Source organism: Danio aesculapii, chromosome 4 (assembly GCF_903798145.1).
Source record: "Danio aesculapii chromosome 4, fDanAes4.1, whole genome shotgun sequence".
Taxonomy (NCBI): domain Eukaryota; kingdom Metazoa; phylum Chordata; class Actinopteri; order Cypriniformes; family Danionidae; genus Danio; species Danio aesculapii.
This window is the reverse complement of record NC_079438.1, coordinates 28,860,507-28,879,062: the sequence shown is the minus strand read 5'-3', so window position 1 is coordinate 28,879,062 and position 18,556 is coordinate 28,860,507. Positions and strand designations below refer to the sequence as shown.

The window sequence follows — 18,556 nt, the reverse complement described above, 5'->3', positions numbered from 1 at the left end:
AGGTTCTCATTCAGTGATTGACCTTGGTATTCAAAGGAGCAGTTAATACTATGCGGTTCTTTCCATTGTGATGGACGATATGATGAGGTATATACCATGAAGGAGAGCTCGAACCACACTCCTTTGTTGTTGGTAAAGTGATGTATCCTGCTTGCTGTAACTTTTGGATTTAAGCATTATAGATATCGGTCAATTTGGGCTCTTTAGACAGTCGTTTTTCTGCACTACGTAGCAGAGGTAGAACAGCTTCTTTGGGTGCATTCAATGGTGTGAGTGACTCTTTCCAGAGTAGTGGGCTTGCGTATCTTTTGACTCCCTCCACATTAATTGTGACTGTTTTCTTTCCAGAATCCGAATGGCCTCAGCATCTTGACGTGAGCGTGTCACAACCTTATCAGAGCGATAGGGCAGAATATCCAGTTTCCACAAGTTCTCCACTTGGTTGAATAGTTCTGAGTCTGGTTTTGCACAAGAAACAAAGAAACATTCCTGTGGTTGGAGCTGAGAACAAAGGATCCTTGATGGACCTTGCAATGTCCATCCAAGTCTCGTATGTACTGCTGCCGGTCCTCCTTTAGACCCCAATATCACAGGTTCCACAGGTGTTATCAGATGTGGGTAGTCAGAACCAATAAGCACTAATGGCTGTGCCTGATTGATAGCATGTAGAGGCAGATCTCTGAGATAGCCATGTTTCTGCTGCAATTCAGTGATGGGATAAGTATGTTTGACTAACCCCAACCCTTTCGCAGTAAAGGCTCCAAAAACTTGAAATGATCTGTCAGGTTGTGAAGCAGGAGCGATTGTGAAGGACACTGAATTTCCACGAATGGTGTGTACCTCCTGTCTCACTGTACGAAGCGCTAAGTCCTCAATTGTTCCTTGAAGGCCTAAACGCTGAGCAGCCTCATGCAATAGAATCGTTCGCTCTGATCCATCATCCAGCACCGCATAGGTCTCTAGTGACCTGTCCCCATTACGAATCACAACCCGACTCAATTTAAGTAGCACTTGCTTTCCGCTTGTGGGTCGGTCCAGATACAAGGTCTGAGAAGTAGAACTTACTGGATCTGTGCTACTATCTGACTCTCTGATGTTGCATGTCCTGCTTGGAGCAGAGTTGGTATTAACATCATGCAGCACTTCAAGATGTCTCCTTTCGCATTGTTTACATTTCGCCTTTAGAGTACACTTTGAGGTTGGATGACTTCGGCCACATCTCCAGCATTGGTGACCCATTTTAATCCAATTCTCGACCTGTTGCTTAGTCAGGAGCTTAAAGTTTGAGCACTGATTCATATAATGATTGATGGTATCACAAAAGGGACAATACTTCTTGGGATTCTCCCGTGTTTTTCCTGAAGGTACTGACCCTGTACCTAAGTTTCCTGTTAATACTTCCTTCTGGTCTCTCCCATGTAGGATAGTAGTTGGCTTTCGAGCAGGAAATCCTGGCCTCTTATCCTTGTGTAGACCAAACTTCTCTCGATCAAGGAAGGTAGTGTATCGTGTTCCCTCTACCTGCACACGTACCTCATATTCAAGCCAGTTAGCTACATCTAGCAGTGTAGGGATGGGAGTCTGCAGTGGGTTGATAAATCTCTTAAAGTTGGCTCTCAGATCATAAGGCAACTTTGTTAAGAGGCGTGATACATGAGAACCGCATTTCAGCTCGGTCCATCCTGGACTACCCAACTGATTCAACATCCCTACTAAAGCACGAACCTGAAGAGCAAATCCTTTGAAGGCTCTGACATCTCCACTTCTGATATTGGGCCCATCCATCAAACTGGATATTCGCTGCAGTGCCAGCTGGTGTGGTTGCCCAAACATGTCTATAAGTGCTCGCATAGTGTCACTAAAGGGAGAAGGACCATGACTGTAAGAATCTGCAATGAGCAAGGCATCTTCTAATTTCAAATGATCCATGAGTATTTGAAACTTGAAGGATTCAGATGCGTCTTCAGGCAAAACGTTATCTAAAGCAAGTTTAAGTCGATTAAATTCTCGCGGATTATCATGTATAAAATCTGGGATGGTGGGTGTAGGCCCACGATACTGGACTGACGTAGGCTGGTAAGGATGAATAGGCTCTTGGTGCAAGGTTGGATATGACATATCAGTTTGAATCGAATCGTTCATTATCAGGATAGCGATCATTTCTCCGTTCTCGTTGAAAATAAGGACCAGAATGTTCAAGCATGACTGGTTTGTGGGAAGTTTGAGTTAAATGCCCATAACGTGGATCACAAAAATTTCTGGCAGGCTGGTACTCTGAATGCGAGTTATATTATATGGGTCAGCAGCAGGATGACATGGATGTCGAGGGGGTTGACGAAAGTGATTGGGTAATGGGTTAGATTCATTATATAGCTGATTAGTTGGAGTAGACTGATTATGACGATCGATTGCATGTGGCATAAGTTTCCTCTCTACCATGGGGGGCTCCGCGTATTGAGGTGTTGCCTGACCTGAATGTATTGAAGCACCACTCAGTCGTCCTGTTTCCTTTAGACGATGTATGAGATCTTCAATGAGGTCTTGTCGGCTATCGTTATACACATGCAGAGACTCATCTCTTTGAGGCACTGGTGGGGGCAGTACGGGTTGATCAGAAATTTGCTCATAATGAGGGGGAGACATCCTCCTAGCATCTATTGGAATAGCAGATCTGTCAAACTCCGCATCAGGAGATGGCTGTAAGGATGGCGAAACCTGTGGTGTATCTAACACAGGTAAATTAGTGATTATTTCTGAAATTCGTTGCACATCTTGCCTCAGCTGCTTGCTCTCTTCTCTCATTTCGTGGATGAAAGAGATAACATCAGTATTTCTTACTGCACTAGCATGCTCGTTTGCGAATGTATGCTGTGTCTGAGCTAAACCAAACTCATAATCTTGAAGATATGAAGGCGGTCTAGTAATTCTACGTGGGCGAACTACGTCACTATCTAACATTTTCTCTCCTGGTTTGGACATAGTTACTGAGACGGTTGTGCATCCGGCTCGAAGGACCATAAATGTTATGAAGAACGGGGTTGCACTGGTAACTGTTACGGTGCCAATCGTCTCAGTATGTATATTAACACTATTAATGTCCAATAACCATGAAAGAAAAAACACAGACGTACTAAATTGTAGGTGTTTACTCAAATAGGATATATTAATCCTCAAATAACAATATTATTTAAATGAAACAAAAACATACATCAAAAAAGCGTAGGCCTGCGCAAATAATAATGAAATAAAGGTTCACAATAGGATGTAAAGAATAATGCTGATTCCATACTAATCAATAGTAAAGAAAACTATTATAAAGGGTCCTTTCTACACGTTCAGATACCAGGAGGTCGAATGAAGCTGGTCTTTTAGCTACAGTCTCAGGGCCGTTGGTGCACAATGAATCCTCCCGCGATAAGAAGGGCAGGAATTTCAGCCAGTACTGGATGTTGCTGAATAGTTATGATGCTGCTTCATACGACTCTTGCACATGTGGTTCTTAACGTGATCAGTAATAGTTTGAATCATCGTATGATGGACACCAGCAGCACTGCTAATGTGCTGAGTCATAGCCATACAATATGCATGTAGATAATAGTAATGTGGACAATTAAATACTCAAACATTACATCAACAATGCAGCAGTTGTACATCAATTAAACACAAGTAACTGACAATCATATTAATAATATAATGTACTGTTGAGTGAAACTCACTTTCCTCATTGACGCACTTGCAAGGATCGTCACGAGCGAGACTTCGGCACCGTCTATAAGCGTTATTAAAACCCATCCTCTGTCAATCCGGATTATAATGCACCCTTCTGCAGTTCACAAAGTGAAGGTGCTACAGAATGAGTTGATAATTTACTGTTTTACGCCGTTAAAGATGAGATTGTAGGACCTCTGCTTTTCACATCGCCTTTCTGAACGGATTCACTTTGTTTTTATCATTCGGTTGATTTGAACTGAACTGAACTGATTCGCGAACGCTTGCTTGATTTGGTTGATTCCTAACTGAACTGATTCGCGGTGGCGCGACTCACTTAATATGCCACACCTTTTCTTCTAAATGAGAGATGAAATAATCGTCATACAACACCTATTTTAAATGTGCATAAACTGAGCAATGGCTTTTTTACATTGTGTGTCACAAAAACACTCTGTAATCCACTCAAAACGCTATTGAAACCCATTTTCAGAGCACAAAAAACTGGTTGTAAGCGCTGTAAACGGAAGTTCTAAACATTTTACCGGAAGACGCTGGTCGCTATGGTGCCCTCCATGCAGCAGCCAAGAAAAAGGTCTATAATTGTAATGAGTAGGGGTGTGAATTTACACTGGTCTCACGGTTTGGTTTGGTTACGATTATCATGCCATCGACTAAGTTCAATTCGATATCTAAACAATAATGATGCTTTCCATACATAATTAGATTTTTTCTTCACAACACAAGAATTTTTTTAATTCAAATCTATAAATATATTAATATTTAGATATTATTCCGTTATAACTGCCTGCTCGACTAAATGGTTGACATATTTTGACCATATCTTATTGAGAGGAGTACCTGACTTAACTAAACCTGATTGAGCCATCTCTACCACTTGGTTGAAGTATGTTATGCCAAAAATATCCACTAGTTGTCACTAACTCAATCAAAAGCACTCGTCACAACATTACTTCTTCTTTGAAATCAAAAACAAGGAAATCAGATAGAAAAAAATTATTTTGTCTACTTTTGTCTAATTTGTTTGTCTGATTTTGTCTAACTTTGTTTAGTTTTGTCTCGTTTTGTTTAGTTTTGTCTGATTTTGTCTATTTTTGTTTAGTTTTGTCTAGTTTAGTTTTGTCTGGTTTTGTCTGATTTTGTCTACTTTTGTCTGATTTTTTCTACTTTTGTTTTCTCTAGTTTTGTTTGTCTGAATTTGTCTAGATGCGTTTTGTCTGATTTTGTCTACTTTTGCCTGCTTTTTTTTGTCAGATTTTGTCTATTTTTGTCGTTTTGTTTGTCTGATTTTGTCTACTTTTGACTAGCTTTGTTTTGTCAGATTTTGTCTACTTTTGTTTTGTCTGATTTTGTCTAGCTTTGTTTTGTCAGATTTTGTCTACTTTTGTTTTGTCTGATTTTGTCTAGATGCGTTTTGTCTGATTTTGTCTACTTTTGTCTAGTTTTGTTTTGTCTGATTTTGTCTAGTTTTGTTTAGGTTTGTCTTGTTTTTGTTTAGTTTTGTCTGATTTTGTCTATTTTTGTCCGATTTTGTCTACTTTTGTCTAGTTTTGTTTAGTTTTGTCTAATTTCGTTTTGTCTGATTTTGTCTACTTTTGTCTAGTTTTGTTTTGTCAGATTTTGTCTACTTTTGTTTAGTTTTGTTTCATTTTGTTTAGTTTTGTTTAGTTTTGTCTAATTTCGTTTTGTCTGATTTTGTCTGGTTTTGTCTGATTTTGCCTACTTTTGTCTAGTTTTTTGTCTAGTTTTGTTTGTCTGATTTTGTCTACTTTTGTCTAGTTTGTTTTGTCAGATTTTGTCTACTTTTGTTTAGTTTTGTCTCATTTTGTTTAGTTTTGTCTGATTTTGTCTATTTTTGTTTATTTTTATCTAGTTTTGTTTTGTCTAAGTTTGTTTAGTTTTGTCTAGATTTGTTTAGTTTTGTCTGATTTTGTCTACTTTTGTCTACTTTTGTCTACTTTTGTCTGCTTTTGTTTTGTCAGATTTTGTCTATTTTTGTCGTTTTGTTTGTTTGATTTTGTCTACTTTTGTCTAGCTTTGTTTTGTCAGATTTTGTCTACTTTTGTTTTTTCTGATTTTGTCTAGATGCGTTTTGTCTGGTTTTGTCTACTTTTGTCTAGTTTTGTTTTGTCTGATTTTGTCTAGTTTTGTTTAGTTTTGTCTCGTTTTGTTTAGTTTTGTCTGATTTTGTCTACTTTTGTCTGATTTTGTCTGCTTTTGTTTTGTCTAGTTTTGTTTGTCTGATTTTGTCTAGATGCGTTTTGTCTGATTTTGTCTACTTTTGTTTTGTCTAGTTTTGTTTGTCTGAATTTGTCTAGATGCGTTTGTCTGATTTTGTCTACTTTTGTCTGCTTTTGTTTTGTCAGATTTTGTCTATTTTTGTCGTTTTGTTTGTCTGATTTTGTCTACTTTTGTCTAGCTTTGTTTTGTCAGATTTTGTCTACTTTTGTTTTGTCTGATTTTGTCTAGCTTTGTTTTGTCAGATTTTGTCTACTTTTGTTTTGTCTGATTTTGTCTAGATGTGTTTTGTCTGATTTTGTCTACTTTTGTCTAGTTTTGTCTCGTTTTGTTTAGTTTTGTCTGTTTTTGTCTATTTTTGTCCGATTTTGTCTACTTTTGTCTAGTTTTGATTAGTTTTGTCTAATTTTGTTTTGTCTTATTTTGTCTACTTTTGTTTGTCTGATTTTGTCTACTTTTGTCTAGTTTTGTTTTGTCAAATTTTGTCTACTTTTGTTTAATTTTGTCTCATTTTGTTTAGTTTTGTTTAGTTTTTTCTAATTTCGTTTTGTCTGATTTTGTCTAGTTTTGTCTGATTTTGCCTACTTTTGTCTAGTTTTTTGTCTAGTTTTGTTTGTCTGATTTTGTCTACTTTTGTCTGGTTTTGTTTTGTCTGATTTTGTCTACTTTTGTTTAGTTTTGTCTCATTTTGTTTAGTTTTGTCTGATTTTGTCTATTTTTGTTTATTTTTGTCTAGTTTTGTTTTGTCTAAGTTTGTTTAGTTTTGTCTAGATTTGTTTAGTTTTGTCTAGTTTTGTCTGATTTTGTCTACTTTTGTCTACTTTTGTCTACTTTTGTCTTCTTTTGTTTTGTCAGATTTTGTCTACTTTTGTTTTTTCTGATTTTGTCTAGATGCATTTTGTCTGTTTTTGTCTACTTTTGTCTAGCTGTGTTTTGTCAGATTTTGTCTACTTTTGTTTTGTCTGATTTTGTCAAGATGCGTTTTGTCTGATTTTGTCTAGTTTTGTTTAGTTTTGTCTCGTTTTGTTTAGTTTTGTCTGATTTGTTTAGTTTTGTCCGATTTTGTCTACTTTTGTCTAGTTTTGTTTAGTTTTGTCTAATTTCGTTTTGTCTGATTTTGTCTACTTTTGTCTAGTTTTGTTTGTCTGATTTTGTCTACTTTTGTCTAGTTTTGTTTTGTCAGATTTTGTCTACTTTTGTTTAGTTTTGTCTCATTTTGTTTAGTTTTGTCTGATTTTGTCTATTTTTGTCCGATTTTGTCTAGTTTTTTGTCTAACTCATTTTGTTTAGTTTTGTTTAGTTTTGTCTAATTTCGTTTTGTCTGATTTTGTCTAGTTTTGTCTGATTTTGCCTACTTTTGTCTAGTTTTTTGTATAGTTTTGTTTGTCTGATTTTGTCTACTTTTGTCTAGTTTTGTTTTGTCAGATTTGTCTACTTTTGTTTAGTTTTGTCTCATTTTGTTTAGTTTTGTCTGATTTTGTCTATTTTTGTTTATTTTTGTCTAGTTTTGTTTTGTCTAAGTTTGTTTAGTTTTGTCTAGATTTGTTTAGTTTTGTCTACTTTTGTCTGATTTTGTCTACTTTTGTCTTCTTTTGTCGGACAACATCACCAGAATACTTCGCTCTATCTGACTAGTAAGTAAAAATTCACAAAATTCACAATTTAGCCACACAGACTCCTATTCGTCCCACATAAATAACAGTAATGCATACCTAACTAACCCCATAGAGACTGTGTCTGTTCCTCGTATTATTAGATCAAGAAACAAATGTACTGTGTGCTCCAGAAATAATCTATTAAAAAACACTAAAAAGTGAAAATACAAATTTCATGAAGCTTGGTCTCCTAAACATCAGGTCACTAGCACCTAAAGCACTTATCATAAATTAAATAATAACAGATAACAATCTTAATGCACTCTGTCTCACTGAAACCTGGCTGAAACAAAATGACTATATTAGTTTAAATGAGGCAACTCCTCCAGGATTCTTATATAAACATGAGGCTCGTCAAACTGGTCGTGGTGGTGGAGTCGCGTCAATCTTTAGTGATATTCTTAATGTTAATCAGAGAAACGGACTTACGTTTAGCTCCTTTGAAGTACTAGCGCTTAATGTTGTCCTTCCAAACACTATGCAAAAACCTATGTTATCTCTCGCTCTAATCACCATATATAGACCTCCAGGACCCTATGTCAATTTTCTAAAAGAGTTTTCTGATTTTATCTCTGACTTACTAGTTAAAACTGATAAAATACTAATTGTAGGAGACTTTAAACATCCACATAGATGACGCTAACGACACATTAGGGCTCGCGTTTATGGACTTGCTACTCTCACTAGGAATAAAGCAAAATGTTATTAATCCAACCCATCACCTAAAGCATACACTAGATCTAATTCTGTCTTATGGAATTGAGGTCATTGATGTAGACATTATACCACAAAGTGATGATATTACAGACCACTACCTCTTACTATATAAGCTGTGTTTACCTGAAATTAGCAGATCCGCACCGATATATCGCGCTAGTAGAACTATTGTTCCATCCACTAAAGATGAATTTATAAATAACTTACCTGATCTTTCTCTACTTCGAAATGCACCAGCAAAAGCAAATGACCTTGATGTAGTAACCAGCAGTATGGATGCCATCTTTACTAGCACTTTAAATACTGTGGCACCCATCAAACTAAAAAAGGCTAGAGAGAATAAAACTACACCGTGGTATAATAGTCATACCCGCGCTCTCAAAACAGCAACCCGTGCCCTGGAACGTAAATGGAAAAAAACAAAATTAGAAGTCTTTAGAATTGCATACAAAGACAGTATGTCCAGCTATAGGAGGGCTTTAAAATCTGCCAGGGCTGAGCACCTCCGCAAACTGATAGAAAATAATCATAACAATCCTAGATTCTTATTTAACACCATTGCTAAATCAACAAATAATCGGTCATCTTTGGAACAAAACGTTCCACCGCAAATTAATAGTGATGACTTCATGAATTTTTTCAGTGATAAAATAGAAGGCTTTAGACAGAAAATAGGAGATATTAAACTTTCTGCACCGCCTTATACTTCAGATCCAGTAAACACGCCACTGAATCTAAATAACCTACAGTGCTTTAAAATCATAGAACAGGAAGAGCTAGACAAAATTATAAATAGCTCTAAATCAGCTACGTGTATATTGGACCCAATTCCAGCAAAGTTACTGAAAGAATTGCTACCTGTTATAGGAGAACCTCTTCTTAACATTATCAACTCTTCTTTATCTTTAGGCCACGTTCCAAATCCTTACAAGTTAGCTGTTATTAAACCTATTACTAAGAAACCACAACTGGACCCCAGCAACTTAGCTAATTATAGGCCTATTTCAAATCTTCCATTTATATCTAAAATACTAGAAAAAGTTGTTTCTGCTCAATTATGCTCCTTTCTGCAGACGAACAATGTTTTTGAAGTGTTTCAGTCAGGTTTCAGAGCTCATCACAGTACAGAAACTGCATTAGTGAAAATAACCAACGATTTACTCTTAGCTGCTGACCAAGGGTGCATCTCGCTATTAGTTCTACTCGATCTTAGTGCAGCATTTGACACCATTGACCATGATATCCTTATTAATCACTTAAAGTCTACAGGTGTCCAGGGACAGGCCCTACAATGGTTTAAGTCATACTTATCTGACCGTTACCAGTTTGTGAATATTAATAGACAGCCTTCACAAATCAGCCCAGTAAAATACGGGGTGCCTCAAGGATCAGTTTTAGGCCCTTTGCTGTTTACAATATACATGCTACCCCTGGGAGACATTATTAGAAGACATGAGATCAGCTTTCACTGCTATGCAGATGATACTCAATTATATATTTCAACTAAACCTGACGAGACGTCCAAACTGTCCAAGCTAACTGAGTGTATTAAAGATGTTAAAGACTGGATGACCAACAATTATCTTCTCTTAAACTCAGACAAAACAGAATTATTACTTATTGGGCCTAAATCCTGTACACAGCAGATCTCACAACTCGACGTACAATTAGAGGGATACAAAGTTAGCGTTAGCTCTACTATAAAAGATCTGGGTGTCATATTAGACAGCAATTTAACTTTTAAAAATCATATATCCCATGTCACAAAAACTGCTTTCTTTCATCTGAGAAATATCGCTAAGTTACGAAGTATTCTATCCATCTCAGATGCAGAAAAGCTAGTCCATGCTTTTATGACTTCTAATAATCTAAATCTAAAGCTTTAAATAATCTAGCTCCTGTTTATCTAACCAATCTTCTGTCTCGCTACAATCCATCTCGCTCTTTAAGGTCTCAAAACTTAGGGCTTCTGGTAGTACCTAGAATAGCAAAGTCGAGTAAAGGAGGTCGAGCCTTCACATTTATAGCTCCTAAACTCTGGAATAGCCTTCCTGATAACGTCCGAGGCTCAGACACACTCTCCCAATTCAAAACTAGATTAAAGACCTATCTGTTCAGTAAAGCATACACTTAGTGCACCACTTAGGGGGCTTCCACACAGGTTATGCATCTTGTTGATATACACTGTGAACATCAGCTACGCTAATTATTTTCTTTATTCTCCATTTCCACCTGGGGATACTCTTCCCGAGGCCCTCAGACTATGCAGAGTCACTGATTCGATCCAAGACCAACGACGAGATGATCCCAAGGTTTCCATATCCTGGACCTGGCCGAATGCTGAGCAGCTACTGTGATGGTCATGGAAGAGTGGAGAACATGAGACTGATTCCTGTGACGCTCCAGAGACAGACGAGTCTTCGCTGAGGCCAGCTTCCAGCCTCCGCCACTGAGACTGCAGCTCTGCACAAGACGTTTGGCCAGCGGAGAAATTAAAATGGTCGTGCCCAACTGAGCCTGGTTTCTCTCAAGGTTTTTTTTCTTCACTTCCGCCATTAGTGAAGTTTTTTTTCCCTCTCCGCTGTCGCCACTGGCTTGCATGGTTCGGGATCTGTAGAGCTGCGCATCGTTGGATTTGCCCTTCAATATTTGGACTCTCAGTAGTGATTATTAAACCACACTGAACTGAGCTCAACTGAACTGAACTTAAACACTACAAACTGAACTATACTGTTCCTATTTACTGTGACCTTTTTTATGTGAAGCTGCTTTGACACAATCTACATTGTATAAGCGCTATACAAATAAAGGTGATTTGAATTGAATTGAATTGAAAGTTACTGTTGGGGCTGAACAAAGAATGTAATAATAAAAAAATCATAAATTCACATTTTATGTAAAAAAAACAAAAACACATTGTTGTGAAGCTATGAATGTAATATGGACCTTTTTAATGTTTTGTCTGAAGTGTAATCTGGATAAATAAGTGAATTGTATGAATTTTGAACAGTGTAATAAAAGAAAAAAAAATGGCAATGCCTGATATCATCTGAACTCGGAAGCAAAGCAGGGTTGTCCCTGGTTAGTACTTGGATGGGAGACCGCCTGGGAATACCAGGTGCTGTAAGCTTTTTGAATTCCTTCATTTGGCAAAAAAATTCATAAATAAATAAAAAAATAAATAAAAAACTATTGAGGGGCCAAGGGCATTGTTTCTGTCAGTGCTGTGTCAAGGCAAGCTGAGCGGCACTTGGCTCCTGGTGCTGCGCCTATTTTTAAATAGCCAACTCTTGACGGCTGCTCTCCCTTACGGCCGTACCACCCTGGCAATGCCTGATCTCATCTGAACTCGGAAGCAAAGCAGGGTTGGACCTGGTTAGTACTTGGATGGGAGACCGCCTGGGAATACCAGGTGCTGTAAGCTTTTTGAATTCCTTCAAGGAGGAGGACCGTGGTAGCATCAAATTGCTGTCTCAGCGTATAGTATCGAAACTACTCACTGATTGGTGTGATTGAAAATGGTCTCATTCATTTCACTGATTTAAAGCAAGAAGAGAAGGCAGCAGTTCCACCAAGATTTGAACTCAGATCACTGGATTCAAAGTCCAGAGTGCTAACCATTACACCATGGAACCAAGACATCCCTTACAGGCTATCTAATGCTCAGAAACTGGTGTTGAAACAGGCCTCTGTGAAATCCAAGCTATCCATCATAACAAAAGTCAACCGCAAGGGCTCGTCCAGGATTTTAACCCGGGACCTCTCACACCCTAAGCGAGAATCATACACCTAGACCAACTAGCCACTAAAACATGAAGCTTTCACATGGCATCAGAAGCAGTGCATGGTTGGAAATCTTTATGTAACAATTGAGTCAGTACATACCTTCAAAATCTCATGCGTTGAAGCAGGGCTTGTGCGTGAATTCTCCCACCCAAAACCAGACTCGCAGCCCCAGACCGACAAGTTGAGTCACTCGTTAACTTAAAAATTTTTGTTGTCCAGCTGTTTCATTGAGTAAATTGATCTCATCAGTTTCACAGATTTATGCTGAATGGCAAAACCACACATCATGTTACATAAGTGATTGCTGAAGGAGGACCGTGGTAGCATCAAATAGATGTCTCAGCGTATAGTATCGGAACTACTCACTGATTGGTGTGATTGAAAATGGTCTCATTCATTTCACTGATTTAAAGCAAGGAGAGAAGGAAGAGGTTTCACAGAGATTTGAACTCGGATCACTGGATTCAAAGTCCAGAGTGCTAACCATTACACCATGGAACCAAGACACTTCTTAAAGGCTATCTAATGCTCAGAAACTGGTTATGAAACAGGCCTCTGTGAAATCCAAGCTGTCCCTCAAAACAAAAATCAACCGCGAGGGCTCGTCCAGGATTTTAACCCGGGACCTCTCACACCCTAAGCGTTTTACATGGTGATACTATCTGCTAACAAATGGAAATTTTCGAAAGAAGTTTTTATGAAAGCCATAATACCTCCCTGTAAAACACAAGACAGCTGCAAGGGCTCGTCCGGGAAAGGGCTCGTCCGGGGCTCGCACCCAAAGCGAGAATCACACCCCTAGAAGAGGTAAACTATTGAGGGGCCAAGGGCATTGTTTCTGTCGGTGCTGTGTCAAGGCAAGCTGAGTGGCACTCGGCTCCTGGTGCTGCGCCTATTTTTAAATAGCCAACTCTTGACGGCTGCTCTCGCTTACAGCCATACCACCCTGGCAATGCCTAATCTCATCTGAACTTGGAAGCAAAGCAGGGTTGGGCCTGGTTAGTACTAGGATGGGAGACCGCCTGGGAATACCAGGTGCTGTAAGCTTTTTGAATTCCTTCATTTGGCAAAATTTTTTTAAAATAAATAAATAAAAAAAATTAAAAAAGAGGTAAACTATTGAGGGGCCAAGGGCATTGTTTCTGTTGGTGCTGTGTCAAAGCAAGCTGAGCGGCACTCGGCTCCTGGTGCTGCGCCTATTTTTAAATAGCCAACTCTTGACGGCTGTTTTTGCTTACGGCCATATCCCCCCGTGCATGTGTGAAAGTGGTACATTCCAGGAAGTGTTTGGCTGCAGTTGGTGAGAGAGGCTCACCACATTTTCTTCTGTTTAGTTTTATTTTTGACTCAAGTACATTTTTGTTAAACTTTTTTTGTGTTTGTTTAGTTTATCCTCCCAGCAGCGTGAGCTGTTCGGGAGTAGTGTTTTTTATTCCTGTTTTTTTTTTTTGCAATGGACGGATCTACGGTGACAGACCTGGCAATGGTGGACGGATTTGAGAAGGCAAATGAAAATAGACTGGACAGACGACAACGAGAAACAAACCGATCGGAGAAGGAAGCAAGGAAAAGGATTTATCTAAAAGAAGCAACTGTAACAGTGGACATGGGACAAACAACTGAGGTGAGAGCAATGGATTTAATTAAAGCAGTGATGGAGAGGATTGGGGATGGAAAGATTTTGGCTGTAAGACCAAAACAAAACAAGGAATATGAAGTAACACTTGAAAGAGAGGAAGATGCTGATGTGTTAACAGACGGATTGACTATTAAAAGGGATAAACTGTACAGTAAAGAGGCTACAAAATCGAGATTATGTTGTCTCCTTCATGCATCTGCCTGTCTATGTTGCTGACATAGATATTTTAGAGAAATTGGATAATTGGGGAGTTTGTCCCATTTCAAAAATTACAAGAAGGTTCTATCCGGGCACAGATATTGAAGATATCCCTGAAGATGAAGATGTCCCTCCCGTACAGCACAAGAATAGAGACAGCAGAAGGACCACAATACTTTAGGGTGATGCACAGCCATCAGGTGAAAACTTGCAGGCTGTGCATGAGCCCAGATCATGTGGTGAAAGACTGTCCAGATTTTAAGTGTTATAAGTGCGAGGAAAGGGGGCATTTCGCAAGGGATTGCGATGCGGTAAAGTGCCCGGATTGTAATAAAGTTTTAAATAAATGTGAATGTTGGATGGGGGAAGAGGAGGAGGAGGTAGAGCAGCGGGTAGACAGACATATGTATGAAGGAGACAATATACAGTCAGAGGACAAAACAACAACACAAGACAGAAGAACAGAATCTAAAAGTGAAAAACTACAAGAGAATGAGGACAATGGAAAGGACAGTGTCACTGAACAAGAAGGGACAACATGGACACAAATGGATATGACTGACAGTTTAAGGAATGTTTTGGAATCAGCAGAATTGAGCAATTCGAATTATAAAGACTTACAACAAGAACAACAGGAAGACATATTTTGGACACAAATGCACATGACAGACAGTTTTCAAAAGGCAATGGACACAGTGGAGACAAAAGACCAAAGTAATGAGGAGCAAGACGAGTTAGAGGAACATTTACAAAAGGACGGAAACAAAGAGACACAGGTGAAATCATCAAAAAGAAGAAGATCGATAAAGATAAAACCTAATTTAGAGACTGCTAGGACAAAACTGCTAAAAGATGAAGAAATTGAATGCGCAAATAAGTATGAGTTGCTAAAGGGCTTGGAAGAGATGGACTGAGATGATGATTTTTATGAATGTTTTTATCTTATTTATGGTTTTAGGAATTGTGTCTTTTAATGCAAGAGGGCTTTTAGACATCAGAAAATTTGAAAAAGTGAAAGAAATGTGTAAACGAGAAGATGTGATTTTATTACAAGAGACAAACTGGAAGGAAGAATACATGAAGGAAATAAGAAAAAGGTGGAGTGGGGAGATTTTATACAATAACGGGGATGGGAGGCTGGGGAGAGGAGTTGCAATTTTAATAAAAGAAAACAGTGGGGTTTTATGTAAAACAATCTATAATGACAAAGAGGTGAAGTGTATGATATGTGAAATGGAGAATGAGAAGAAAAAAGTAATTATGGTGAACGTTCATGCCCCAACAGAGGAGAACAGAAAGAAAGAGTATTTTAATGTACTAAGAGATTATTTAAAGAAACATGAAAGAGTTATTATCATGGGGGATTTTAACACTGTTTTTAGTAAATTAGAAATGGCTGAGGGAATGGTTTTTAAAACAGATAAAGGAAGAAAAGAACTGAAAATATTGATGGAGGAAATGAATTTAATTGATGTGTGGAGAGAAAGGAATGAACAGACAAAAGAGTACTCAAGAAGACAGTTAGTGGGGAATTTTTTTTGTCAAACAAGAATTGATTTTATTTTATGCACAAGATATGTTGAAGAGTTTATAAGCAAGATCAAATATGAAGAAACAAGTCTGAGTGACCATAAGCCAATTTTTATGAATCTAGACTGGAGTAATGTGAAAAGAGGGCCAGGGGTATGGGTTTTAAACACAGCGGTTTTAAAGAATGAAGACTATGTTTTAAGTATAAAGCAAATTATTCAAAAGGAAAAAAAGGGAATGAAATTTATAATGAGGACAAAAGAATGTGGTGGGAGAATGTGAAACATTTAGTTAAAAAGTTTACTATAAAATACTGTAGACAGTTACAAAATTGTAAAAAATATAAGGAAAAGGAGCTGAAAGAAAAACTAGAAAACGAATTGAAAAATGAGAATGGAAAAGATATACAAAAGATAAAAGAACTGGAAGGAAGACTGAAAGAAATGGAGGAGGAGAAATTTGAAGGTGCAAGATTAAGAAGCAAAGCTAAATTTACAGTGGAGGGGGAAAAGTGCACTAAATTTTTCTTTGATCTAGAGAAGACAAGAGGGAAGGCAGAAATGATTAAAGAAATAAGGAGCAAAAATGGGAACATAGTGGAAGAAAATGAGGAGATTTTGGAAGAAATAAGATCATATTATGAGAAATTGTTTTGCACAGAGGGAGTAAAAGAAAAAGAAAAAAGGGAATTGCTAAAGCTAATCAAATCAAGAGTAGAAGAAGAGAGAAAAAGAGAACGTGACAAGGAGGTAAGAGAAGAAGAAATAAAAAGAGCAATTAGTGGATTGAACAAAAAGAAAAGTCCAGGAATTGATGGGTTGGGAAGTGAATTTTATATCGTTTTTAAATATATTTTATCTAGTATTTTAAAGGAAGTATATGATGAGATTTTTGAGAATGGTGGGGTAAATAAAAGAATGGGGATGGGCTTAATGAAGGTGATATACAAAGGAAAGGGGGATAAAGTAGATTTAAAAAATTATAGACCTATAACAATGCTCAACACTGATTTGAAGATTTTAGCAAAAGTTTTAGCTAACAGACTAAAGGAAGTGATGCCAAGCATAATCAAAACAAACCAAGCATATAGTATAAAAGGACGAGACATTGCTGACACAACTATGAGTATTAAAGACACAATAAGATATATAAATGATAAGAAGAAAGATGGTTTTTTAATTAGTCTGGACTTCGAGAAAGCTTTTGATAGAGTCGAGCATGACTTTTTATTTGGAGTGCTAAAGATTTTTGGTTTTGGGGAAAATTTTATAAAGTGGGTTCAGATTTTATATAGAGGAGCTATAACCAGGATAAAATGCAATGGTTTTTTAACGGACTGTTTTAAAATAACAAGATCAATCAGACAGGGTTGCCCGTTATCTGCACTTTTATATGCCTTAGTTGCAGAACCACTGGGATTAGCTGTGAAGCATGAGGAACGAATAAAAGGAATAGAGGTAGAGGGGGGAGTGAATAAAATATTTCAATATGCTGACGATACTACATTAATACTAAAAGATCTGGCAAGTGTAAAGCAAGCAATTGAAACGGTGCAACATTTTTGTAAGGGTTCAGGAGCTAAAATAAACGAAGATAAAACAGTATATTTGAGATTTGGAGGAACTGAGGCTTTATCTGGACATTTTACATTCAAGGAAATGGAGGAAATAAAAATTTTAGGCATTGTAGTTGGGAGGGATGAAAAGAAAGCAGAAGTAACCATGTGGGAGGAAATGTTAGGAGGGATTGAAAGAAGGCTGAGGTTTTGGAAGTTAATGTCTTTAACTTTAAAGGGGAGGGTTTTAATTTTGAATATTTTAATGGTTTCTAAATTATGGAATATTTTATATGTGTCATCAATGCCACTGTGGATGGAAAAAAGGCTGAAAAAATGTTTTTTAGATTTTTTATGGGAAGGGAAGCCTCCAAGAATAGCATATGATTTTAACTTTGAAAGGAGAAAGAGATGGCAATCTAGAGTGGGAAAAGGTGTTACTGTTGGGGCTGAACAAAGAATGTGATAATAAAAACTTTACTTGTGATTTTAATGAAAAGTGCAATATGGGAGAGAAGAGTTGTAGCAAAAAAGGAAAAAGATTTATTAGATGTGTGGAATGTGTTTAAGAGGAAGGTGGAGAAATATTTTGAATGTCTATTTTATTATTTTAAGTTAGAGGAAATGCAGGAGGCTTTTTATGATTTTTTTACTCAAGAAGTCACAAAGATTTTAAATGACACAGGAATAAAAATGTCTTTTTAAAAATGTGATTTTAACGTTTAAGGAATACTACGTGCAACATTTTATGTAAAAAAAAAAAAACACAAAAAAAAAAACACATTGTTGTGAAGCTATGATGTAAAATGGACCTTTTAAATGTTTTGTCTGAAGTGTAATCTGTATAAATAAGTGAATTGTATGAATTTTGAACAGTATAATAAAAGAAAAAAAAAAAGGTAGAGCATGAGACTCTTAATCTCAGGGTTGTGGGTTCGAGCCCCACGTTGGGCATTTCTGTTACCTTTCTCTCTCTCTATTCGGCAGCTTTCATTTGGATACATCAAGCATACCTATTATGCTTAGGTATGCTTCAGCATTTCTACTACAGTCGCATTGCTGTCTGAGTCTCTGTGGCGCAATCGGTTAGCGCGTTTGGCTGTCAACCGAAAGGTTGTTGTTTGGAGCCCACCCAGGGTCGAATTAAGCTTTTCTCTGCCTTGCAACTGCTAACATGTGCACTGGGCATAGATCCTGGACCACGTGCTGTCTAGCATTACATGATGACATCAGGATTTAGCAGAAGTTTGTTGTCCAGTACCTGGATTGGCCAAGTTACTTATTCCAGTTGACTTTAAAACAGCATCAAACTTTACACAGGTAGGGAAGGTATTGATCAAAACAGTGACTAGAATGGTTGTACCAGAAGCCCGGCTAGCTCAGTCGGTAGAGCATGAGACTCTTAATCTCAGGGTTGTGGGTTTGAGCCCCATGTTGGGTGTTTCTTTTACCTTTCTCTCTCTCTCTTTTCGGCAGCTTTCATTTGCATCCGTCGAGCATACCTATTAA

At 37.6% G+C, this 18,556-nt stretch overlaps 4 non-coding genes across 4 annotated transcripts; 2 read left to right on the top strand and 2 right to left on the bottom strand.

Annotated features, from left to right (window-relative positions):
• Positions 1-11,644: 11,644 nt before the first annotated feature.
• On the top strand, positions 11,645-11,763 carry LOC130224020 (5S ribosomal RNA). Its single transcript, XR_008837122.1, has one exon. It is a non-coding gene; the product is annotated as a 5S ribosomal RNA (ribosomal RNA).
• Positions 11,764-11,902: 139 nt separating this feature from the next.
• On the bottom strand, positions 11,903-11,974 carry trnaq-uug (transfer RNA glutamine (anticodon UUG)). Its single transcript has one exon. It is a non-coding gene; the product is annotated as a tRNA-Gln (tRNA).
• A 580-nt stretch (positions 11,975-12,554) lies between these two features.
• Positions 12,555-12,626, bottom strand: trnaq-uug (transfer RNA glutamine (anticodon UUG)). The gene has a single exon. It is a non-coding gene; the product is annotated as a tRNA-Gln (tRNA).
• Positions 12,627-13,053: 427 nt separating this feature from the next.
• On the top strand, positions 13,054-13,172 carry LOC130223864 (5S ribosomal RNA). Its single transcript, XR_008836975.1, has one exon. It is a non-coding gene; the product is annotated as a 5S ribosomal RNA (ribosomal RNA).
• The last annotated feature ends 5,384 nt before the right edge of the window (positions 13,173-18,556 follow it).